This window comes from Arvicanthis niloticus, chromosome 18 (assembly GCF_011762505.2).
Source record: "Arvicanthis niloticus isolate mArvNil1 chromosome 18, mArvNil1.pat.X, whole genome shotgun sequence".
NCBI lineage: Eukaryota > Metazoa > Chordata > Mammalia > Rodentia > Muridae > Arvicanthis > Arvicanthis niloticus.
The window spans coordinates 5,327,004-5,346,792 of record NC_047675.1 but is presented as its reverse complement, the minus strand read 5'-3'; the positions used below and the strand labels follow the sequence as shown (position 1 = coordinate 5,346,792).

Below are 19,789 nucleotides of genomic sequence, written 5' to 3'. Positions count from 1 at the left end.
GACTGAGGCAGATGGACATTAAGTTCCAGGCCACCCTACTGAGGGAGTTTGACAAGACTAGTTTAGAGGTAGAGTATTTGCCTGGCACTGATAAGGCCCTGGCTTCAGTCTTGGGTACTCCACCCCTCCTAAACAAGGACAAAACCAACAAACAGCCCAGCACACAGGAACACATGGTCACATGCCTGATGCCTTCGATGTATGTCATACTATCTCTGTAGGTTCAAAGTTCGTATGTATACTGTCCAGTGACAGATAGCTTGTTCATGGGGAACACAACCAGATGGTGGTGGTTGGGCTTGGACTGACTGAAAGTGTTTGAGGCCAGATGCTTTGATTTTTGTTGCTAGAACACAAACACTATCCTTGAGAAAATGTCAAGATTTAGTATCAGTGATAAAGAGGAATCATAAGAGATCCTAGGTTTGTGTCAGAGTCGCCTATGAGTGTGATTAAGCATGCCAGTGGCCACATGAGACGTGGGAAATGGCAGGTGTCATGGAGTCCTACAAGAGTAAGCTTCCTGTAGGGAGCAAGGGTAAAAGTCAACCCTTGAGGGTCTAGGAGTGTGCAGGACAGAAGTACATCAGGAGGAAAAGCCAGAATATACTGGAAGGAAGGGACCAGGAAGGGTTGCCGTGCCTGAGGGCTGAGCATTAAGTTGGTGCCTCTCATTGTTCACATGGGTGTGAGGAGCTCTTCAGGGAGACAGCAGTAGGGTGGGTGTAACCTCAGGCCTTTGTCTGTGCACATTGAACCCATCATTAGCTTTAATACATTTTAATGCACTAAGGTCTACAACATGTCTGTCCATCCAAAGGCCCATGAAGGTCCTAAAGAACTCTTAAGAACATCAAAGGACACATTAATATTAGGCTGGACTTCTTGGGATTTTTAATTTCACATTAATGCAGAAAAGGATGGCGCCGTGTGACATAAGGCACCTAGCTCCTCTCCACCAAATCAGTCATGGACGGTTAGGACTGTCATCCAGGTTCTAGCTGGCTTGTTGAATGTCTCAGTTTGTCTCCTCAGTGTGATGAAATGGTATTTCAGTTTGCCCAAGTGTTTTGTTAATTCTCATAGAGACAGGAGGTTGTCAAGTTTGTCCTAGGACCAACCTTTAGACCTTGTAGTCTCTTTAGATCCCAGAATACATGGAGACTATAAAACTTTGTTCACATAAAACTTTTTGTTGATGAAGATTTTCTTGATAGCTTTTCCAAAGTAATCGTGTTAAGTATTTGGAGCGAGGAGCCTTGTCCTACTAATTTGTTTTGGTTTTGGTCAGCTTGATCCAAGCCTCGCCTACACCTGGGAGGAGGAACTTAGAGCTGAGGAATGTGTCTGGCAGGGTGGCCGGTGGCCTGCCTGTGAGGCATTTTCTTAATTGCTGATTGCTGCAGGAGGGCTGTCTCATTGTGGTCTGTGCCATCCCTAGGCATGCATGCGGGCTGCGATGAGAAAGATCGCTGAGCAATCGGGTTCTTGGGTGGTTTCCAAGTTAAAATTGTGCTTGTAGCCTTCCTTGGCTTCCCCCAAAGATGGGTTGTAACCTGTGAGCCAGACAAATCCTTTCCTTCCGACTTGTGTTTTTTTTTTTTTTTTTTGTTTGTTTGTTTTTGTTGTTTCTGTTTTGTTTTGGCTTTGGTCAGTTCGGTCACAGCAACAGAAAGCAAACTAGGACAGGTCTATACTGCATTTCTCTTGCTTTGGAATGGAGATCATTTGTGATGATCGTGCTCTGTGCAGAATGTCAATATCCGTGTCCTTTCTGCAAGTTTCTATCCTATGCTCTGGTTCTGTTTGTTTGTTTGTTTTGTTTTCTGGTTGGAAATACATATCATACGTCTCCCCATCAACCAGCTCCCTGCCCCCAATCATAGAGGACAAAGGAGGGCAACTGGAAGGTTGTACAGTTTGCCAGATGCTGGGAGTCAGCCACCACTGATGGAGAGTACCACGGGGTGACGGGTGTCAGCCACCACTGATGGAGAGTACCACGGGGTGACGGGTGACGGCCACCACTGATGGAGAGTACCACGGGGTGACGGGTGCACGATGGGTGCACACGGAGTATGCAGTCTCTTTTTCTTGTCATTATGACCCAAATGAAACCATGTAGCAACCTTTTAGGTAGCATTTGCATTGATTAGGTGTATGGGTAGTCTAGCCGTGACTCAGCGAGGCGGCGCTCACGTTAGAGTCAGCGCTGTGGTGTTTTGTTTTGTTTTTTTTTTTTTTTTGTTTTTTTTTTTGTTTCACCATTAATTTTATTTTTTTTTGTTTTCTTTTTTTTTTCTTTTTTTTTATTAGATATTTTATTTACACTTCAGATGGCATCCCCTTTCCCCATTCCCCCACCCCACCCCCCTTAGGAAACCCCTATCCCAAGCCCCCTTTTCCTTTTTGCATTTATACATTTTTTAAAAATAATGTTAATCATAGGCTTTATAAGTTTGCGCTGTGGTGTTTTATTCAGAGTGCTTGAGCGTCCTCACGGTGAGCGCTGTGGAGCTGTCTCCCAGCGGTCGTCCGAGGGTGTTGAACTGTGGGCATGCACAGAATACTTTCCAGATGCCCCCATGTCATGAGTGTTTGCGTCTCTGGTGTTGACAGTTCCATGCTTTGGGTTTACATCCAGACTTTTAAAAAGGCTTTTGCAGTGCAGGAAACTTCTTTTCAGGCAAAAAAGAAGACAGCGATAACAGTATTCCCTAGTCGTGTGCTGCGTAGCAGAGAGCTAGGGTGCGGGAAGAGCTTCCGAGGGTGTCCTTTCCCAGGGGCCACCAAGGGAAGGAGGCATTCTGAAGTATGGGGGTGCCCAGCGTTAGAGAAAGCCCTGGCATGGGCTCCAGGAAATGGGAGGGCTGTGATTACGGAGGGCAGGTTCTCTGTTGTTTCACAAAGCATTCTCAGGACGAGGCAGACGGATTTGCCAGGAATGAGCAAAGGAAGGTCAGGTGTTAGGGGTAAGGCTGGGGTGGGGCTGGAGTAAAGCTTGCTGGCCTCCGAGGTCTTGCCCACCCTGACCTTCTCTGCCGACGCGTCTGAGTTTTAGAGGCCCTGTCCTCGGGCCTCCAGGTCACAGTGAGGGTGTGGAACCTGATCCCACTCGTCTCTTTCAGGGTGTTTGTATTCCCTGCACGAGGGAGTCAGGTACTGTGTGGAGTGGGTGTGGGCAGGCAGGAGAGTAGACACTGCCAGGCCCTTTATAATAGGGGGAGGTTAGCATCGGGCTGTATGGGCTGGATTTCTGCCTCTGTGAACCCAGTGCTTGGTTTTCTCTGTAAAACAAAGTTGCACAGTCTTCAGAGTCTTCTCAGCACCGCCCAAGACAAAATTGGGAATTATAATTTCAAAACTCAATGGGAAATACTCTTGTGCCAGGCCTAGCTCGGCTCCTTTGTGAACTGTCTTTGAAATGGTTTATAGACAGTTTGTCATCAGGAGTGCTGAAAGACAGTTCCTCCTGTGGGATTCTGCTTCCTCAGTTTGGGGGGCTTTTTCCTGTGGTCTCTTCAGCCTCACTGCCAGCATCCTCACCTGTCAAACAAGAACCAAAGACCGTTCTTGAGTAACCAGGACAGGGCTAGCTAATACCCGCATCTCACGCTGAAGACCAAGTGCACAGTCAGGCGGCAGTAAAACAGGCAAAGTGGCTGAGCCGACGTTTGAACCTGGCTGTTAAAGCCTGTTCCTTAACTGATAAATATGTTTGAACAGTCACATTTTAAATAAAATGACTTAGTAATTGCTGCATTTTGAGAAAACCGAGAGGTCAGGTGGTTTTCAGAACAAGTGGGTCAGACAAGAAGGGGGCTCCTTACTGCGCCTCTTCTGCCTCACTTCTGCATGGTGGCAGGTGTGGTGGATGCGCCTCACCTGGGACGAAGCTCCACCAGGGGCTTCAGGTGGTGTTGGCCTCACAGTTCCGGTTCCCATCGCCTGCCTCCTGTCCTTACCACCGACATGGCTGTCGAAATGGCAGCTCCCTGTCATTTCCTAAGCACACCTCTGTTAGGTCTCTGATATCACCATCTGAGCGGCTGTTGCCCTCAGTAGCTACGAGGTGGGGAAGTTGGGGATTGGATTAAGAATTTCCTGAAGGTTCTAAATTGCTAGGAATCCAACCTAGGACTGTGCAGTCTCGCAATGACTCTCTGGCCCCCTCTGGTTTTCCTGGCTTTTAGAGGAAGGCTTAATTGTTTTTTGGGCTGGATCATCCTAAGTTGATTTTAAACAACAGATTTGATATGGTTGTGGGTCACACTGAATCACCTGCATGATGCCTGAAAATATTTTCAGAAGTCTCAAGTTACAATAAACATTCTAAGTAGAAGAAGATAAACACGAAATACTCCAGCAATAAAATGTAACGAAATGAGTTTTTAGATTTTTGAACTATAAGCAAGTCTTAAAGTTACACAGTTTTCATGAACAATTTGGAATAGTGAAAGGGTACATTGATGTATAGATTAAACAACTCTTACTCAGAATGCTTAGGATCAGAGTGTTTCAGGGTCAGACTTTGTAATTTCCTGGATTTTGAAATAGGTTCATAGGCTTTACCAGTTCTGAAATCTAATCTCATCTGATCTGATCTAATCTGATCTGAACTAATCTGAAAGTACAAATAAAGAAATGCTTCAGAATTTGGAAGTCTTGAGTGTCATGTTGATGTGTGTGGCAAAGCTTTTCATATTCAGATTTTCTGTTGGAGGGTGCTCACACATCATGTATACCACTGAAGTTCTCAAACATATTCTCAAGCAGACTAGGATACATGCAGAGGAAAATGCCCCATATATCCCAGAGGGTCCCTGCTACCTCTGTGTATGTAATACTCAGAGAGGACTTTGAATTCAGAGTCACTTCTATCTTTTTTTTTGGGGGGGGGGGACTCTGAGTCCTCCTACCCCTGTAGTGATTTACAGTATTTTGGTACTTATATTTCACTGTCCAAACCCTCTGAGACCTGCTCACTATGGACATGAGCTTCTCAATCACTGTCTGCAAGTTTTGGTCTCCTCCTTTCTAGGTCTGCTAGACACCATGGGACAAACATAGTACCAGATAGTCAATCTGGGCTGAGACCTAGTTTTTCCTCTTACAAGCTTGGAATTAGGCTATAAAGAAATTGGGCTTGTTAGTGTGAGGTTGCTCTTGGGTACCCAACCTGAAGGGTCCTCCATAGTAGATCTCAGATGGGGGCAGAATGGGGAGATGGAGACCAGGGTTGGTAGCTCTCTGACTAGGGTGCAGAGGCTGTCAGCAGAAAGCTCTTTCCTGGACTCCTAATGACCTCCAGGTACCAATCAAGGCAGTCTTGAGTTTCTGCTAAGTCCTCTTACTAAAATCAGTTTTTCATTTCCTTTGATTTGCCATGGTTTTCATTACACATACATCACCTGTCAGATTGTGGGAGCGTGTGAGACACCTACAATTTAGTTCATTCTCACAATCAGGTTCTCCGATGTTTTGATTTATTTTAGCACAGTTGTATATAGACATTGCTATAGCTTTGGGTGTCTCCTGTGTGACATCAAGAGTCTGGTCACATAGCTTTAGGTGGAAACTGGTCCTTTGAAGCATTCCACACCTAGACCTCTTCCAAACCCCGAGCCCCATAATATCATGCCTAGAACCTAGGAGTGCTGTCTTTTAGGCCTCGTTAACCAGCTGTTACAGCTGGGTCGTCCCTTCCTCTTCAGTCCTGCTCAGCCCAAGATTAAAGCAGCAAGGGAAACCCTTTACATCATCTCCCCTCCCCTCTCCCTGCCGACTCACCCTGCCCTTCCCTGTAAAGGTAACTTTTACTCTCCTCTTGTAATTGTCTCCAAGGTTTACTGCCTGTCTCTGCTAACCTAGGTCTAGTCCTGGTAGCTTTTAGCCCCTGTGCAGTCTAATCTAGGCTAGAATGTTTTCAGCCTCTGAGACTTACTGGGCTTACTGGACAATTGATAGCTCAGCATATGTTATTATCTTAGCTTATAACATCCATTTTCTTAAATAATTTTTAAGTGTTGGAGATTGAATCCTCATGCATGCTAAATACACATCGTCACCAAACCACACCCTAATAGTGTTTGCAATGGCAAAACTAAATGTTTTGACTAGAATATTCTTGCCAGACGATGGCTAACCTAAAGATTGTCGGTCTTTCCTCATGTACTTTAGGGGGACATGCCATTCTGGGTCTCATAGACTTCTGTTAATCTTCCAGGTTGTGTTTCACTAAAAGTCGGAGTGAGCAGAATTGCTGTATCAAGTAGGCCTCTACACAGGCCTGCCTTAGTCAGACGCCTTCCTGGTAAAGCCTGCTGCCCTGCTTCCTCAGTGTTAAGGTCGCAAAGAAAGATGACACTCTTGGGATACTTGCTGGAAGTACTCATAGGTGCAGTTGCCCTCACAGCTGAGTTTATTAGGACACCCAAGTCATAGGGTTAGGTGATACAGCCCTGAGGAAGCCATTCCCAGGCTTCCACATGCTGTCTCTTCATCACAGAGCACTGTGGTGAAAGTGCAGCAGTGGGTGCCATGTTTCTCCAATGCCAGACCCATTTTTTGTTCATAGGTTGTTAGTGGGCATCTTGGCATGGCAGGTGTCAAAGCCCAGAGGGCCTTAAAGTAACATCTGAATAATTTTATGCAAACAGTATGAACACAGTGGGCTATCCTGACACCACCTGGGGAATATTTTAGGTCAGTTTAAAAATGGCTTACCAGCCAGCAGGGTCAGGCTTACCCTGATTTTTTTTTTTTTTTTTTTTTTTTTTTCCTACAAACTGGATGTCAGCTAACAGGCACAGCAGGAACCTCTGTAGCAGTACTGAGGATGAGGTCCTGTTTCTTCATTATGGATGCTGTCATCATCCTCTCTGGTAGGTGAAGTGTATGTCAGTTCCCAGTGTTGGGATGAGAAATCCTGAGGTTGAAAGCTGGTCACCCAGATTCAATTGCTGCAGGTTGTGTAGGAGCTCTGAATTACACTCGTATGCAAAAGCATTCATAAGCATGCCAGGAAAAGTCATCCACTTCTAACAGGCCGGTATTGCCTGAGAAGCCTGGGAGTCCAGAGGCCTGTGCTCAGTTCCATGTCACACAGTCTGTGTTGCCAGGCCGACAGCACTGGATGCAGAGCCCCTCAAAAGCACTCCCGTGTCCACTTTTCAATTGTTTGATACTTTTGAGTGACTGTGGAGGTCAGAGATCAGTTTGGCTGTCTTGTTTTTATTTCCGTTCCTTGTCTCCTAAGTGCTGACTGTAGGCTCCAGGCTCTCTGGAGTAAGGTGCTATCTTATGTGCCCTGCCTCGTCTCTGTTCTCCTTGCTCAGCCTGACCTTGGGTGTGTCTGCATTGCAATGACCCAACTAGATTTCTCCCTCCTCAGTGTGTCTTCTGAATTACTTTTTCAAAAATACAAAGCACGCTCTGTAGCTCTCAGCAGGTGAGTGTGCTATGCAGTATTTACACCTGACTTGTAGGTTTTTGTGTTTAAGTAGCTATTCCTACTAAGGACAGCTCCACATCCATAGTGATTTGGGGTAAGGATTTAGTTTTCACTTGATGTCACAGGTCCTCACTGTATCAGCACAGGTCCCGGTGAGAGAGAGCTGCAAATGGTTTCATCGTTATCCACTGAGCACTTTGCTGAGAACAGCTGATATTTGTTGTCACTGTATGGACACAATTAGCCTACAATATTCTTTCTTTGTTTTTAACTTTTTATTGATTCTTTGTAAATTTCACATCATGCACCCCAATCCCACTCATCTCCCTGTCCCTTTGTGTCCATCCTCTGCTCTTGTACCCCCTAAAAGAAGATAGAATAAAAACAAAACAGCACCCCACCCCCAAATCTTGTCATGGAAGTGTCGATGTGTCTGTGTGTCCCACAGAATGCCCTTTTGTCCATACATCTTTACTTAAGATCTTGGCAATGAGTCATTGGTTTGGTTTGGGGGCCTCTGCTACACTGTCTCTACTAGAGTCTCACTGGGACTCCTCTTGGATATCCACTGTTACCCTGTGCCATGGAGATCCTGCAGCTTTGGATCTGAAGGACCAGCCTCTTAACAAGTTCCAGCAGTTCAAAGATGGGTAGATGTTGGGGTGGACCGACTCAACTCAGTGTGCCCTGCTTCATTCCTGTTCTCTGTCACTCAGTCTGGGCTTGAGTGTATCTGTATCAGAGTAACTCATCTAGATTTCTTCCCTCCTCAGCAGGGCACAACTCAAGCAGACGGGCCCTAGATCTAGGACTGTGTGGTAGCTGAGTTGGTCAGCCTTCCAGTTCTACACCCATACCACCAGGGCGAGCTCTGTCAGTCACTGCCAGGATGCAAAGCTGCAGCTGGCAAGGGGCAGCTCTCCCATGCTTACATCCTTGGGGTCAGCTCACCCACTCCCCTGCCACCAGGCTCTTCTAGCCTACAGTATTCTTACATCATGATTCTGCAGTTTAGTCACAACTAGTGACATGAAGATTCCTAGTGATTTTGCTTTAGGTTGGGATTTGCTTGAAGGTAATCTTGGGGTTGTAATGTGTAGATGAGCCAGGGTTGGCCATGATTAATAGATTTAGCTAGGTGATGTTTTTGTGCTGACCATGTAACTGGTTTTATTTGTGCTAATAGTTAAATGATCTGATAGTTACACTTAACATTTTTTCTTTTATGCAATCATTATTTCATTGAATGGACATTTAAAAAGCTGTTTGTATATTCCTAGGAATGTCTTTCTCTAGGTTTGATCAAGGCTGCTTAGAGAAGAGATTGGTTGCCAGTGGCTTACTGGGTACCTGGTGGCTCAGACCCTCGGCAAACCCTAGTTGCTATGGAGAAGGAGCCACAACTCTCCTCAGAGGGGTAGGGAGGTGGCGCATTTTGTGCTGAAGCTAAAGCTTGGAGCTGAAATTAACTTATCCAAGGTCACACAACTTACTCTGTTTTCCTCACAGCCTGCCTTGTTCCAGAAGGATTTTAGACAGCTAAGCAACAAGTTAGGCAGTTCCCTGTGGTCTTCCCTTTTCCCAAGAAAAATAAGTCAACATTTTTTTTTTAAATTTAAATGATGCATAGCATTTCGGTCAGTGTTACAACGTGGATGGCTCTCAGTTTAAATCGCACAAAAGTCCGTGTGTCTGCCTCTTTGGGAATGTGTGGGAGTCAGAAAGGAAATCCCCGTATTTGGTTTCCTAAGTCATGAGCTTTCTATAGCTGCTGGAGCCACACATGCAGTGCCCAGCGGCGTCCCAAGAATGTTCATATTAATCTTCGCACAGCTGTGTGATGTTTGTCACACATGGGCTTCAGATTGTAGACGGTGCCAAACCAAATCTCCAAACTGGTTGCATTAATAGGTTATGAGGAAGATTTATACTCCTTTGTAAATGAGCGCAGTTCTGTATATGTTCACATAAAGTAACAGAGTGCACCAAAACCACACAGCATCGGGGCCACAGCCTCCACTGCCTTATCCCCTGCATCTGCCTCCTCTTGCACTTTGTTGTGTAGTCAGTTCGGCTTCATCATATATCGAAAAGGGAACTTACTTACCTGGTGTTCCTCCTGGCAGCATTCCCCTTCCTGACCCCAGCAGTGCTGAGAGAGGAGTCATTCTCCTCAGGACGGCTCTAACCACTCACTCGGTCTCTGGAATGCCAGTTCTGCTCAGGAGAAAGCGTGGGGAGTGACCACTGAGGGGATTAGACATCATTTGGAGGTTTAATGACAGAATCAGGTCATATGTGCTTAATGTGCTAATAAGCACAAGGAAGCTGCGCTGCTCTGACGGATTGATGTGGAAGGGTCCTCTCCTGGGGGTTGATTCTCGTATGTAACCATTTTATTTTGTGGTTTCTGCTGGCTTGTGTTCCCCGGGCCACAGACACATGCACTCTCGGACTTTTCTGGATGTCTGCATTCTTTCCTTCAACTTCCATGTTCCTTAAAGAAAACCCTTCTGTGTTGTGCTCCTCGTTCCTTCTGCACTCACTGCCTTCCCTCGGTATTCTTGGTGTGGGCTTCTCACCTTCTTCTATCTTACATGTGTTGGATGATGTAACGGAGGATCACAACCAGATTCCATAAGGGGCCTACAGTGTTCGTGCCGCATTGCTGTGCCATTGAAGTCCGAATAGACCTTGCCCAGCCACTGTTACCGTCAAGGAATTGATCCAGGAGTTAGTGAGACAACTAACACGGACAGAGAGGGGACCGCAGTGAAGCTTTACAGCTTACAGGTTTCTGCCTGACACCAGATCTTTCCACTTAGGCGTTTATACATACTGATATCAAAAGCAGATCAAAACCATGTTTTTTTTTTTTTAAATGTAGTGTTGCTTTTGACATGTGTGGTTGTGTTTTGTTGGCATAGATGTCTGTATACCACATCTGTGCTCAGTGCCCATGTAGGCCAGAAGAGGGTATTAGACACCCTGGGGGTGGAGTTACAGACGATTGTGAGCTGCCATGTTGGTGCTAGAATCAAATGTGGGTCCTCTGAAAGAGAACCCACCAGTTTTTAATTGCTGAGTCATCTTTCTAGCCTGTTCTAAGGTAGCAGAGTAGAAAACAGATCCCGAAATCTAATAAAACAAAAATACATTAAGAGAAAAAACAACAAAAGCAAATTTAAAAAAGATCTCTTGTAGCAGATAAAGGACCAGACTTAGAGACGGGTGGATGGAATTTCCAGCCACTGTAGCTGCACACAAGTGGGCATTCCAGCATCGGGACACTGAGGCAGGAGGATTGAGACTTCACCATAGCTGCACACAAGTGTGCATTCCAGCATCAGGACACTGAGGCAGGAGGATTGAGACTTCACCATAGCTTCACACAAGTGTGCATTCCAGCATTGGGACACCGAGGCAGGAGGATTGAGACTTCACCAATAGCCTCAACTTCATAGTGAGACTTAGATTCATCTTCTCCCTCCAGTCTCCCATGGTCTAGCTTGATTTTCTCCGAACCTAACCCCATATATAAAGGATAGAGATAAATAAATTAAGTCATTAAAAATGTCATTAGAGCCATTGGAAAAGAGGAAGCTGGGAACTGAGCCCTGAGAGGAGTTGGTCCCCCACTACGATGATACAGATGGATACATGCTTTCCTGTAGCTGGGGGGTCCCTAGCATAAGGACTGAGGTCTGCTAGGGTCATGCACAGCTTAGTCTGAGGAAGGGAACATGGATGCATACTGTGAAACTTTTATGTCTTGAGGTTAATATGGGGTTGGCTACTTTGTTCCTAGCCGTTGTCTGGTTATGTATATATGGCTTTGGATGGAGGATGGAAACACATGCATCTTACTGTGGTAAAGATGAGCAGACTTTCCAACACTTCCTCTTCATACTCCAGAGTTCTGTAGCTTCTTCCTTGGACTGTGGCCAAAGGGACTTTGCTATAACCAAGAGATGTGCAGCTTCCGGCTCTACTCTTAAGACACTTTTTGTGCCACGTAAGAAATACAGCTACTCTGAGACTGCCAGGCTGCAAGGGAGGTAGTTCTCTTTGGAAGGGAAAGGGAGAGAGAGGGGGGAGAGGAGAGGGAGAGAGAGGGGGGAGAGGAGAGGGAGAGAGAGGGGGAGAGGAGAGGGAGAGAGAGAGGGGGGAGAGGAGAAGGGGGAGAGAGGGGGGAGAGGAGAGGGAGAGAGAGGGGGAGAGGAGAGGGAGAGAGAGGGAGAGAGGACAGGGAGAGGGGGGAGAGGAGAGAGAGGGGGGAGAGGAGAGAGAGGGGGAGAGGAGAGAGAGGGGGGAGAGGAGAGAGAGGGAGAGAGAGGGGGAGAGGAGAGGGAGAGAGAGGGGGAGAGGAGAGAGAGAGGGGGGAGAGGAGAGGGAGAGAGGGGGGAAAGGAGAGAGAGGGGGGAGAGGAGAGAGAGAGGGGGGAGAGGAGAGGGAGAGGAGGGGGGGAGAGGAAAGGGAGAGAGGGGGGAGAGGAGAGAGAGAGAGGGGGGAGAGGAAAGGGAGAGAGGGGGGAGAGGAGAGGGGGGAGGGTTTCTATGATTGGATTCAGGCTCTGTGTATGATTCTCGTATCACGATTGGATAGTAGTAGTAATCAGTGAAACTGCATCGATCACTTGGCTAAGATGTTGTATTGCTGTTTTTCTTGCACCTAATAAAAGCAACTAAAAGAGGGCGGGTTTACTTTGGCTCACAGTTTGAGAGCATAGTCCAGCGTAGTGGGGAAGGCAGGGCTCAGGAGCCTGAGAGCTGCTTACACTGCAGCCATGGTCAGGAAGCAGAGAGATGAATGCTGCTGCATGGTACCTCAGTTTCTCTTTTTGTTCATCTCAGAACCCCACATTTAGGGTATGTCTTCACTTGAGTTAACCCAGTCTAGAAATTCCAACAGGGTTTGTTGGATAGGGCTTGTCAAGTTAACAGTCTACATTAAGTGTCCCAATGGTGGTCTGTGAGACTGACATGTCGCTGAGCTCACCATTGACACCCATGTCACGGCCACATAAGGCTTCCACTCAGTCAGCGGCTCTCAGGCTCTCGTGAATTTAAAGATAATATTCATGGAAATTGAGAGGGGCATCCAGGAAGGAGTTTTATTACAGATCCATAGGTGGGAACTTGAGAGAAAGAAGGCAGAGCTTCTGTACAGCATGCGGACCACTGGGAATGGCACACCGCTGAACTGGCAGTCTAGGGACTTGTATAGGAGGTAGGACAGAAATTGAAGTGTGGTACAGGGGATGAGCTGGTCAGTCCAGTTGTCCCAACCACATGTCCTGGTACTGTCTCTCAGCTTTGGTTGTAGCCGTGTGTTTAGACTCTAGGGAGATCTGCTTATATAGGAGAGGAGGAGAATGAGAAACCAGACTTCCTTCCTGACATCCCAGGCCTCTGACCAGGCCAGAACCAATGACATTTTAGCTTAAACACTTTGGGTATCTCTGGCCTTTGGTGAGGACACTGTTGCCTAAAGAGCAGATTCTGCCTTTATTTATTTAATTAATTTATTTATTCATTCATTTTTGGTTTCTCTGTATAACCCTGGCTGTCATGGACTCCCTTTATAGATCAGGCTGGCCTCGAATTCACAGAGACCCACCTGCCTCTGCCTCCCACGTGCCGGGATGTAAGACGTGTGCCACCTCACCTGGCTGTACTTTATGCGTTTAGATAGTTTCTGCTACCCTACAATTGCCTGACCATTTCTGTCTCATTTGTGGTATCCAATTACTTATTGCAGGAGAACAAACGAAATTCAATTTTCAACTAAGTAGTCTTGTTTTCATGATTAAATAAATAAGGGAAGGCGGAATTCATTTGCCTTGCTCCGTAATACCTGGGCCTGAACTAGGACAGTTTTCTTGAAGGGCTGTTGGGAGCAGCCATCTGGAAGCAGCTATAGTCACATCTGGTGCCTGGACTGGGTTCTCTGAGAGCCTTGCTTCCCACCCATATATGGTTTCTGCTTCTTTCCAAATGTGGCTACCTTAGAACCCCAAGAAACTATTCTGGCTAACAAGGCAGAAACAGAGAGCCTAGAGGCTTTGAGGGTCTCGCATTAGACATCCTTATAGCTCATTCTGACGCACGCTGCTGTTTGAAGGTGTTCTGGGCCTGCGTAGATGTGGGGATAAGAGCATTAATGTCCCCTCTTAATGAAGACTATCAAAGAAATTGTCATATTGTAAAATTGTCACAGACGGTGACTGCTTAGACTATTTGCTGTAAATGTGTCTCCTTTCTCTTAGCAATTAGCAGTAATCTATTAGGAAATACCCCAAGAATATTCAAGAACCCTGTTTCTTCGCAAATTTTCACTCGGGTTTCAGAATTAGTTGTTCCAAGTTTATTAGATAGGATTTAATTATGAGAAAATCTTAATGTGCTGGTCTGTCTGAAAATACACTCTCAGTGGTGAAGGTGTTGATTCTGGGCCCTTCCATTGTGATGGAGTAAGTTTGTGTGACTGTCTGATAGGTTCTTAGCCTTTCATACCAACACGAACACTGAGCTCTTTATTATGACACTGTCAACACTAATTTGGATGAAGGACTTCTGCTCTACTCTGTGTGTGGCTCTATGGTTGTTTTACTCGACTGTTTTTTCTCTTTCTAATTAAAGGAATGTGTTCAGCAGTGCATGAATACACTCATCAAATATGTTTGGGAACATTTGTGTCAAAGCAAAGCCAGTCTTAGGCCTGACCAGGGTGAGCTCCCTTGAGCAAAGTCCTTGCTCCTGAAGCCCAAGGACTGTGATTGTGGGAGGGACAGAGCATTCCCAGCTGAGGAGGGCTCCAGGTCCTAGGTCCTTTCTTCCTTAAAAGGTGCAGGAAGTAGAGAAAGATGGATTCTCTGTTTCCTTTCAAGAGGTATCACTTAAGATGTTGACGTGATTGACCAACACCCTGATTGATTATTGATGTGATTGATACAGCTCACACTGGAGGAGAGGCTGGTATTTGGAAATATGTGATTTCCCCTATAGACACAGTTTGGTAGAAAGAGTTGGAAAGGCAGGCCTTTAGATTATTTTAAATATGCATTTATGACTGTTCTTAAATTTCAGTGGTAATATACAGTCTATGTATTTTATATTAAACTTTCCCTGAAGTTTAGTTTTGATAGATTCATATAGCAAAGGCTATGCCTGATGTGTGTAACCAAGGACAGAGTATTGAAAATCTCAGAAGCTGAGTTCCATATGTAGCCACACAGAGTATTGGTTGTTTTCCTCTTTAACACCAGACAAGACCCTAAAAACTAGTCATCAAAGCTTTAAAAGAACTGTCTGTCTGTGTGGGGTTGTGGATGTTTAGTTGCTTTTTCTGCTGCTGTGATAAAATACCGTGACAAAACCAACTTAAGGGAGAAAGGCTTTATTTTAGCTAAAGTTATAGTCCATCATGATGGGGAAGGCATGGCGGGCCACAGGAGACTGAGGCAGCTGGCTGCAATAGCCAGCAGACAGAGAATGTTAAATGCTTGTGTTCAGCTAGCTTTCTCTTAAGAAGCTTGGAGCCCCAAACTGTGGAACGACACCACCTGTAGTAGGGCATCTTCCACTCTAGTTAACTTAGTATCGATGATGTGATTTCTTATAGGCAGGACCAGAGGCTAACCTAATGTAGGGAATCTTCATCATTATTCCCAGAGGCTTTATCTCTCTGGTGATTTCAGAGCTTGTCAAGTTGACAACACATGGTTGGTTTTTAGCTTCTAAGAGATGCGTTTAAATATTGTAAATATTTGACATTTTCAATATTGTAAACATTACCAACTTTATAACATATGAATTATAATTTGAAAGAAAAGTTCTTTGGTAAAGAAGAAAAAAACTATTGCTATTAATTTTAGAAAAAGTGGTTAACTATAAAGGGATCCCGCTGCCACACCCAGTGTCACCTCTGAAAGCAGCATTGCTGACTGACAGTGGGTCTCGTGTGTGCTAACATGAACAAATGAGCGTGCTGACGATCTTGTAATGAGGCAGGCCATTAGGACATGTGCACTTGGAACAGGCTTCAGATGATTGTGGTGAGTGTTTTTCTTTGTAATTAAAATTCACACATTGCATTTTGGAGATTTAATCCATGACTTACTGTTACCCGCTAGAAAACGAGTTACCCAGCTCACCTGTGTTTCAAAAGATTTTGTTGACCGTGAGACTTCTGTGAGTTGACGCCAGCTACTTCCAGATTTGTTTTCTGGGACTAAAGTTTTCACGTAGCATGTGAGATAGGACATTTTAAGTCAGAGTTGATACTGGGTTTAAGGGGTGCTTCCCTTGAGATCAATCCCTGGGTCTTCAGGATGGCAAATGGTAGGCTTCCTGTGTTGATATCTGTATTGCTTCCAAGACCAAGTAGTTTCTAGGATGCTTTCAGCCCAGAAAAAAAGTAAATAAGAAACAAGCAGGAGGGGGGGGCAGTATCAGTTATGGAATGTAAGTCATAGTTAACATAGAACGTATTTCATTAATGTTATTTTGGGCCTTTATTGTTTGTTTTAAAGTTTTTCCTTGCATCTTATCAAAGGGCACACTGAAGAAAAGTTCTAGTGAGGAGAAAATTGGCAGACATTTGGGTTCTGAAAGCGGAAGCTGCAGGCTATATATGGGAAAGCACTTTCATCTGACCATGGAAATGCGATGCTGGGTTTCCCAGATGTGTGCAGGTGCACATGGATAACATCACATCTGGAGTGATTTTCTAAATGTTTGCAAACCAGAAAACAGCACTTTATGGTTGGGAATATACGTTCACACCATGGTATAAGGGTGGTGCATCTTTGCTTTGTGCTAAAGAGGCTCCCTTTGTTTAGCCCGGAGTAAATGACTGGTGAACATCTTTTTTTTTTTTTTTTTTTTTTTGTTTTTCGAGGCAGGGTTTCTCTGTGTAGCCTTGGCTGTCCTGGAACTCACTTGGTAGACCAGGCTGGCCTCGAACTCAGAAATCCGCCTGCCTCTGCCTCCCAAGCGCTGGGATTAAAGGCGTGCGCCACCACCACCCGGCGACTGGTGAACATCTTAACTGGCATCTGGTTCATAATATTATCAGAGCTTTAGTGGCCATGGTCTCACTGTCTCTGCCCAACACTGGCAGGGCGCAGGTGTTACTCCCACTGCTGACGCCGTGGAACATGCTTGTGATGGAGCTTGTGACTGTGGGGTACGCTCCTCTCTGTTAAGGCTGGTGGGAAATGATTGACCACTGAAACTGCTCGGGCAGAAACCAGTCAGCTGGGCATTACTATCTATCTAGTCTTTGAGAGCTGCAGAAATCAGTATCCTTGAGGCCTGGGGATGCGTCTGCACATGTCTCCCCAAAGAAAGTCTAAAGTGTAGAAAGAAAAACAAGAATCCTGTCAGCTTCATATATCTGCCAAATAATGTGTGTGTTCTCTCTCTCTCTCTCTCTCTCTCTCTCTCTCCCTCCCTCCCTCCCTCCCTCTTCCCTCTCCCTCCCTGCCTTCTCCCCCCCCCCTCTCTCTCTCTCTCTCTCTTTCTTTCTTCTTGTAAATCAAAACTGAAGGTGTTTTTCAGAAGAGACATACAAAATTAGTGCCAGCCTCAGGTCAGAGCCCTCGTCTGTGGGAAGCGTGCACAGAAACAGCATGTCTTTTGCTCCTGTCTTCCCTTAAGTCCTGAAGTCCCTCTCCAGTTTCCCACGATAGGAGGAAGGGTCTTATACTGATGTGTGTTGTCTCTTGGTAGCCATTGGAAATTGGTTTTTGGCTACCATCCCTTGCCCCATGTTGCCACACCACTCACTGGCACTCAAGCCGTTTATGTAAACAGCATAATATTTTCATATAACCTCACATATCCTCTTGTTTTTTTTTTTTTTTTAATATTTATTTACTTATTTAATGTATGTGAGTATGCTGTCGCTGTCTTCAGACACACCAGAAGAGGGCATCAGATCCCATTCCAGATGGTTGTGAGCCACCATGTGGTTGCTGGGAATTGAACTCAGGACCTCTGGAAGAGGCAGTCAGTGCTCTTAACCTCTGAGCCATCTCTCCAGCCCACATATCCTCTTGTATACTTTAAGTTACCTTATAGCTAATATAGTATAAATGCCATGGAACTAGTAGCCACATTGCATTTTTATAGAATAACAAATAATGACAAGATAAAATCTTTATGTATTTATGTATTTACTGCAGGGATACCTTGTCTTTGGGGTATGGGGCACCTGCAAATCATACTTTGTTGGGGACAAAGCCTTGGTGCCAGTAGAATACTAATAGCAGTTGACTCCATGGACCTTGTCTGGGCATAAGGCCTGAGTGTGGCGTTGATGAGCAGAGGGTACAGGAGCAAAGCTTTACCCTCAGGGACCTCAGTTTGCTCATCTCTGCAAAGAGGCTGATACACGAGATGGCAAGGACGCTTTTCAGCTCTGAGCTTCTGAGTTTTAATGAAACCAAAACCAATACGAAGCCTTAAAATGGTCAAGGCTGACCTGACTGGTGCTTGATTGGCAGGCCCCATTATCAAGTCTAGTTGAATGCCCCAGAATAGACACATACATAGTCCTGGGATTGGGCTAACTGGTCAGATATCTGGAAACTGGTTTTCAGTTTGACTTGTAGTGCACACACACCAAGCCATCAGTGTGTGCTTGGGTTCCCTCAGAGCCACCGTAGTCACACAACCCCACAAGGATGTACTTGGGAGAGGGAACACATTGACTTGCCACTATGTGTTGGAAATGTCCGCTTATAGTGAGACACCATTTGTAGGTTAGCACATCATTGTGGAGAATATCAGATGGATGGGACTTACTTGAACACAGTGAAATTTAGTGGCTGGGACTTGCATTCTAGACTCAGGAAATCTGGTCCAAAGTTGGTATAATGTCAAACATATTGCATGTGTTGAATAATTGTACCTGCTGCTAGAGCTGCCAGAAGCACACAGCAATAATCGACAGTCCTTCTTCAGTACTGGAAAACACCAGACTCCTGCAGAAACATGTTTGTGAAGCTGAAGGATTTTATCCTCTCTCAGATGCAATTTGAGTTGGGTGCTGAAGCAAAAATTTCAGACAAGCCTTGTCCTCTGGCAGAAGTGATGGAGTCTATCCACACGTGGCCTCTGGTGGCCTGGCATGAAGAGTTGGCAGAACCATGTCTGCTTGTGACTGAGTCCTACGGCAGAAGCATCTGCTTCATTGCATCTGAGGAGCCTGTGACTGTGAACTGCAGTGACAGACCTCTGTTTGTGCTAGCACTGTGTGGAGACCTGAGGAAGCGAGACCTGATAGGCTTTGTTTTATTGTTAAGATTTTTTGGTCTGAATTTTTCTTATGCTGTAACTAAGGTGTGTGAAGAAGTGTTTTACCCATAAAGAGGAAGTTTTGAGTAAATTTGCTCTATCCAAAAAAAAAAAAAAAGACAACATGAGGTAGAATGCTAAATTAAGGGATTGAAAATAGTGGGAGGTCACAGTGCAGTTCTCTCTGAGCGGGATTACTTCCCATTGTCTCTTCACCTAACTGCTCCACTCCCCATTTGTCACAACCATCTAAAATTTGAACAGTGACAATGACAGTAAGGCAGCTAGCTGGACCAGCAGTCTGGCAGCAGAGCTTTCCAAGGCACATCTGTCAGTTTCCCTGTGCACCCCAGATTCTCTGGAAAGTCCCAGAAAGTCTGGAAAGTTTAGCAGGTACGATAGCAGACAGGATTTTCACTAGTAAATTAAATGCTTGTCCGAGGCAATTTAATAATTTCTTATTCTGTTTATACATGAGGGGGCAGTGTGACACCATAAAGCAAACAAACTATTAAATTAGTTTATTTTTATTGGTGTATAGTAATTTCTAGGTGAGATCTTTAGGGTATTCAGGTAAACCCCTTTCAGTGTCAGGTTTTCTGATGTGGACACCAGTGTAAGACACACTGTCACTCACCACATAAGTCACATGATTGATTCTAGTCAGATGAGCAGGCAGTAACTGCAGTGCCCTTTTATTTTGAATTTGCATTTACGTTCTTTTAAAGCTAGGAGCTGTTGGTTGCCTGCAGTTGCATCATCTGTCAGGCCTATGTCTCCAATGTTTTATTTCATGGCTTCATTGAAGGCTGCAGGGCACTTGTGCTGGAGGGGAGTCTTTAACCTTAGGTCTTGGTGGCCAGGGAAGGTCCGTGATAACTCACCACAGTGTGACCTGCCTCTCTTTATGGCACACATATTACTTTGTCCAAAGGAAAACAAATTGCCAAGTAAAGAAGCAGAACATTTTAATTAATGTTATTATATCTGATACATGAATGACGTTGTAGATAAATCAAGGTGGTAATGTTCT

The 19,789-nt window shown here is 45.2% G+C and overlaps 1 protein-coding gene across 2 annotated transcripts in view; it reads left to right on the top strand.

Moving 5' to 3' along the window:
* Arhgap10 (Rho GTPase activating protein 10) overlaps positions 1-19,789 on the top strand; it is a 238,734-nt gene that overhangs the window by 173,811 nt on the left and 45,134 nt on the right. The gene's annotated exons all lie outside the window — the stretch shown is intronic.